Raw genomic sequence first — 6,000 nt, forward strand, 5'->3', positions numbered from 1 at the left:
CTCCATAATATTTTTTTATACTCATTATCTATCAAAATACTAACTCTTAATAATTCCTTTTAACATTGGAACCAATTTTTCCAATTTACACAAAATGGTCCTTCACCATTTTATCACTTATAATTTCAATACAAAAAATTCCAGTATTGAAATTATTATCAACCAAGTACACAAAGGCATAATTACAATAACACTCCCAACAATTCGAAATTTGTATTACAATTACCAAACTTTCTAAAATTTCCATATTCTGACAACTTGCACTACCTTTAAAGAATCAGTATTCTGTACTGAATTCCTTTGGAAACTAGACTCGAATAAGAATCTATTCATATAAAGAAATCCTTCTAATTCATTCTGTACAATTTATGGTGAATTTTCAAAGTTGATCAACAGAAGCTGTTTTGCAGAATCTGCTATCCGATTTTTCTGACCTTTCCTTGGTTAAAAACTCATATCTTTTTGTATACACCTTGAAATTGATCCCCGTTTATTTTAAACGAAACTAGATCGATATGAACACAAATATATAAAAATAACCTCGAAATTATTTTTATATAATTTATGGTGAATTTTCGAACCTACTGTTAGATTCAAAATCCAAACTGTTTTCTTTAATTTCATTCTTAGGTTCTTCATCAATTCTTACAAATCACTTAACTCTTCAAAACCCATAAAACACAATAAATCAACCATTTAACATCTCTACAATCAAATCCTTAATTAACTCTCATCAAAACACAAATTTCTCCAACTTATGATTTGGCCAAATTTTGAAGAATTAATTCTAAGAAGATTGAACATGTTATAACCATCAATCAAACTTGAAAATGAATCTACAACTTCTAAAACATCAAGATTCATCATCAATTTCATGATCCCTTATATGAACACAAACCCTTAGATTTAGGATCTTTGAAATCCAACAAAATTATAAAGCAATATTGGTACAAAATGATAGCGTTTTTCGCTTAGATCACTTTCATATCTCACAACATAACTCCAATTCCAAAGAAATTAGCTCAAAATTGAAAATGAAATATTTTCTTACCTTCAAGCTTTCTCATGGTCTTGTGCTGGAGAAGATGAACACTTTGGCATGATATGTTTGATTGATATCATGCTTATATCCTTTAATTAATCATTTAATGAATATTAAATTCATTAAATTGGTTAAATACCAATTTAACCTTAATGAAACTTTATAATTACCAAAGAACCTAGATACTTATTCGTATCTCCTTCCAAATCAGAGAAATATCAGCCTTATCATCTTATAATAGTCAAAGATAAACAACTTAGTCTTCCACTTTACCGTTTTGCCCTTGCAATTTCCAAAAATTATAATTCAATCACTTTAATCAAACAATTCAAGTTAAACATGAAATTAAACCATTAAATATTATTTTCCAACATTTTAAAAATGTGAAAATAATATTTTTATTTCTTATTTTCGTGACCCATTTGTAATTTTTCCAAAATTACATTTTGGTCCCTAAATTTTTTAAAGTTTATACTTTGATCACCAAACTTTACCAAATTTATAATTTGGTCATTAAATAAATCCATTTATGAAATAAAATTCTTTTTGGGAAAAATCACCACTTAATTCCTTAAACTTTCTCAATTTTCTACTTTGACCATCAAACTTTCAAAATTTGCATTTTGGTCATTATCTAAATTTTTGGAGTATTACAATTTCTGTCTGAAATGGGCTTTCGAGATGCCCCAACATTTGTTTCTGATTCATTCTCAATCTCTGTTTGACTTAAATATCATAATCCCCACGAGATCCAATTTTGACAATGCACTGTTATGGGTACTTGTGGCTTTATTCGTGCCCCAATTTGTTAATCTTGAATGCTCTCATTATGGTGTTACAAAGCATCAGTGTTGCCAAGTAATTTGAGGAATTCTCTTCATGTTGTCACAAACTTAAGAAGTACTCAATCATTCTAACGGAAATGTCTGAGATATGTGCTTCTTTTGAATAAGGTGCCCATTTTTTGGATCTAGAGGGATCTAATCGAACAGAGTGGTATAAATCGCTTGGTAATCCATTCCAGTTCGACACATTGGCTTATCATCTTTTGGTCTTAAGAGATATGTTCCCCAGGTATATCAATGTCCTGTCTCTTTTCTCTAGAATCGGTGGTGCAGAGGTTGCCCTCTACCGGCTCGGCATACCTTTGAAAGCAGATGTGCAAGAACTGAATAGTGATCGGTTGGAATAATTGATGAATAGATTTGGCGGATTCAACCTTGTTGTTAGTGGCATCCAGTGTAACAACCTTACTGGAAGAAATAAACATCATCGGGATGAACTAGAAGATTTTTGTTGGTTTCTTTTTGTTGAGTTAATCGATTGACGGAATCGACCAAGAGGGGGGTGAATTGACAATTAAAAAGTTGGTGGAAGCTTTTGCAGAAAATTGAAAGAAGTTGCACAGCGATTTAGAGTGGTTCAATTTTCTCAACCAAAGTCTACGTCCACTACCTTAGCTATCCACACTAAGGATTTTCCAACAAATTCACTAATTTGTTCTTTCTTTTGAGGAGAAAGAGATAACCTTACAACTCCCTCAAGAATATACCCCGATTCTTGAGAACACTCTTTCTCAAAGAGAAATACACAAATTTGCAAACGTACAAGGAAAAACCTCACAAGGTAGATTGTTTGCACAATTCTAGAACAAAGAAAAGAACACTCAAGAATGAATACAATTGAGCACAAGTAGTGTTCTTGAAAGCAAAATGAATATTGAATGAAAAATAGGCTTGAAGTGCTCAAACAATGAGTTTGCTGCTTTCTCTTTGATTCTCACTTGATTCTTGTTTCTTGTTATTTCTTGTTGTTAATCAATGGCTTCTAAGCTTGTTAATAGAGCCGTTTAAGTGTGAAAACAATTAATAAAACTGGTTGGGAGCGTGCGTGCATCGATGCATACACAGGGTACATTGGTGCATCAAGTGTAAATTTTGAATATTTTGACTGTTGGAACACTTAGTGCATCGGTGCACTAAGTGTGCATCGATGCATAAAATGCATTCGATGTTTTAAAAAAGTCTGAGTGCATCGATGCATGGCTGGTGCATCGATGCATCAAATGCATTCTATGTTTTCATAAAATCCTGAGTGCATCGATGCATGGTATGTGCATCGATGCTTGAAATGCATTCGATGTTTTTATAAAACCCTGAGTGCATCGATGCATGGATTGGTGCATCGGTGTATCACTTTGAAAAATTGATTTTAGGCTTGATTTTGGTTCAAAATACTTTGTGAAAATTGTTTCAAAAATATATTAAGTATAAAACATAATTTTACACATTTAGTAAGGTTTGAAATTGATCTTGAAAGACTTGGAGTAATAATTTGATATTCGAGTAATTAAATCGAATATACTTAGAAAATCATTTGTAAAATCTTAAAATTCATTTATACTTAATTTGTTATATCGAAACATCAAAATGTTTTCAACACTTTTCTTGCAATGACTGCTACAACAACTGTCCGACTATCTCTTTTGCTGCTCCAAGATACGCACTGCCATATCCCACTCTTCTTGAATCATGGAAAGGTTTGGTTGATAGTAAAATTGGTTATCTCTACTTTTGGAATCCTACAACCAATGTTACCCAATATGAAAGGTCTATAAGTGTAGAATATGTTCCAATGTCCTATTTTGTGCCATAAGTTCTCAAATTTAAGTTCAGCAATCTTTTGAAGGACATAATGGATATAATCCTGACAAAGAAAATGATCTGCATAGAAGAAGTAGCAATAATATATCAAGACTTGAGCCAGCATCACAGTATAACCAGAGTGCAGGTAATGGACTTATTTATTCCCATAATACACCTTAATGGGACTTATAGCTATGTGATTAGAGTATCTGCTAGAGGACATGGAATGATGGCTGGGGAAAGTAATTTGTTTGGTGATGTTTATCGCCATCAGCATGTGATAAATGTCCCTTTTAAATAGAGTAATCTTTCTTGATGAGTTGCTAATAATGTCACAGGAGAGCGTAATAAGTTCAATTCTCCAAACTTTCTGGCTTCTTGGACCACTTATTTTCAAGAAAGTGAAATGCTTCATCATTATGGCCTCGTTCATTCTTTTTATTCAATAGAGGTAGAATAGACAACAACTTGCTTCAAGGACCTTCTTCATTTTAGTTCTTCTCGTGCTCCTCCTCCTCCTCCATCTCTTGACGTTGATAATGATCCAGAGCTTCAAAGGCTTATGAGAGATATTGACGAGGAAGTACCAGCTCGGCAAGATGATCGTATGGATGCTCTTACTCTTGAAGTTAGAGCTCATTATCCTCCTCCTCCTCCCGATTCCGCTATGGATGATTAAACTTTATTTGATGATATTTGGTTTGAATTTTATTCATTTTGCATCATTAGATATATGACCAATTATGCCATTTCACATTTTATTATGAATATTGTTTATGAAAACTAATGGCTAATCTCTCTTTTGATTGTGATCTTAGCAGCTTATTATTAATATATCAATTGGCTAATGTTTTTCAAAATTCTTGTTTAAAACGTTTATATAGAGTCTTTTTGATTTAACAAAAAGGGGGAGAAAATTTAAGATGTGCTATAGTAAGGGGGAGTAAGTTTTTCAAAATCGATTTCAAAAATAATTTCTTAAACAAATCTTAAAATTACTCAAATGTTTTGTTATATCAAAAATGGGGAGACTGTTGAAAACATTTTTGATATTTCGATATAACAAATTAAGTTAAATGAATTTTAAGATTTTACAAATGATTTTACAATTTTATATTCGATTCAATTAACCGAATATCAAATTATTACTCCAAGTTTTTCAAGATCAATTTTAATCCTTACTAAATGTGTAAAATTATGATTTGTACTTAAACTATTTTTGAAACAATTTTCACAAAGTGTGAAAACAATTAATAAAACTGGTTGGGAGCGTGCGTGCATCGATGCATACACAGGGTGCATTGGTGCATCAAGTGTAAATTTTGAATATTTTGACTGTTGGAACACTTAGTGCATCGGTGCACTAAGTGTGCATCGATGCATAAAATGCATTCGATGTTTTAAAAAAGTCTGAGTGCATCGATGCATGGTTGGTGCATCGATGCATCAAATGCATTCTATGTTTTCATAAAATCCTGAGTGCATCGATGCATGGTATGTGCATCGATGCTTGAAATACATTCGATGTTTTATAAAACCCTGAGTGCATCGATGCATGGATTGGTGCATCGGTGTATCACTTTGAAAAATTGATTTTAGGCTTGATTTTGATTCAAAATACTTTGTGAAAATTGTTTCAAAAATATATTAAGTATAAAACATAATTTTACACATTTAGTAAGGTTTGAAATTGATCTTGAAAGACTTGGAGTAATAATTTGATATTCGAGTAATTAAATCGAATATACTTAGAAAATCATTTGTAAAATCTTAAAATTCATTTATACTTAATTTGTTATATCGAAACATCAAAATGTTTTCAACACTTTTCTTGCAATGACTGCTACAACAACTGTCCGACTATCTCTTTTGCTGCTCCAAGATACGCACTGCCATATCCCACTCTTCTTGAATCATGGAAAGGTTTGGTTGATAGTAAAATTGGTTATCTCTACTTTTGGAATCCTACAACCAATGTTACCCAATATGAAAGGTCTATAAGTGTAGAATATGTTCCAATGTCCTATTTTGTGCCATAAGTTCTCAAATTTAAGTTCAGCAATCTTTTGAAGGACATAATGGATATAATCCTGACAAAGAAAATGATCTGCATAGAAGAAGTAGCAATAATGTATCAAGACTTGAGCCAGCATCACAGTATAACCAGAGTGCAGGTAATGGACTTATTTATTCCCATAATACACCTTAATGGGACTTATAGCTATGTGATTGGAGTATCTGCTAGAGGACATGGAATGATGGCTGGGGAAAGTAATTTGTCTGGTGATGTTTATCGCCATCAGCATGTGATAA

This window comes from Hibiscus syriacus, unplaced genomic scaffold, assembly GCF_006381635.1.
Source record: "Hibiscus syriacus cultivar Baekdansim isolate YM2019G1 unplaced genomic scaffold, ASM638163v2 tig00111779_pilon, whole genome shotgun sequence".
NCBI lineage: Eukaryota > Viridiplantae > Streptophyta > Magnoliopsida > Malvales > Malvaceae > Hibiscus > Hibiscus syriacus.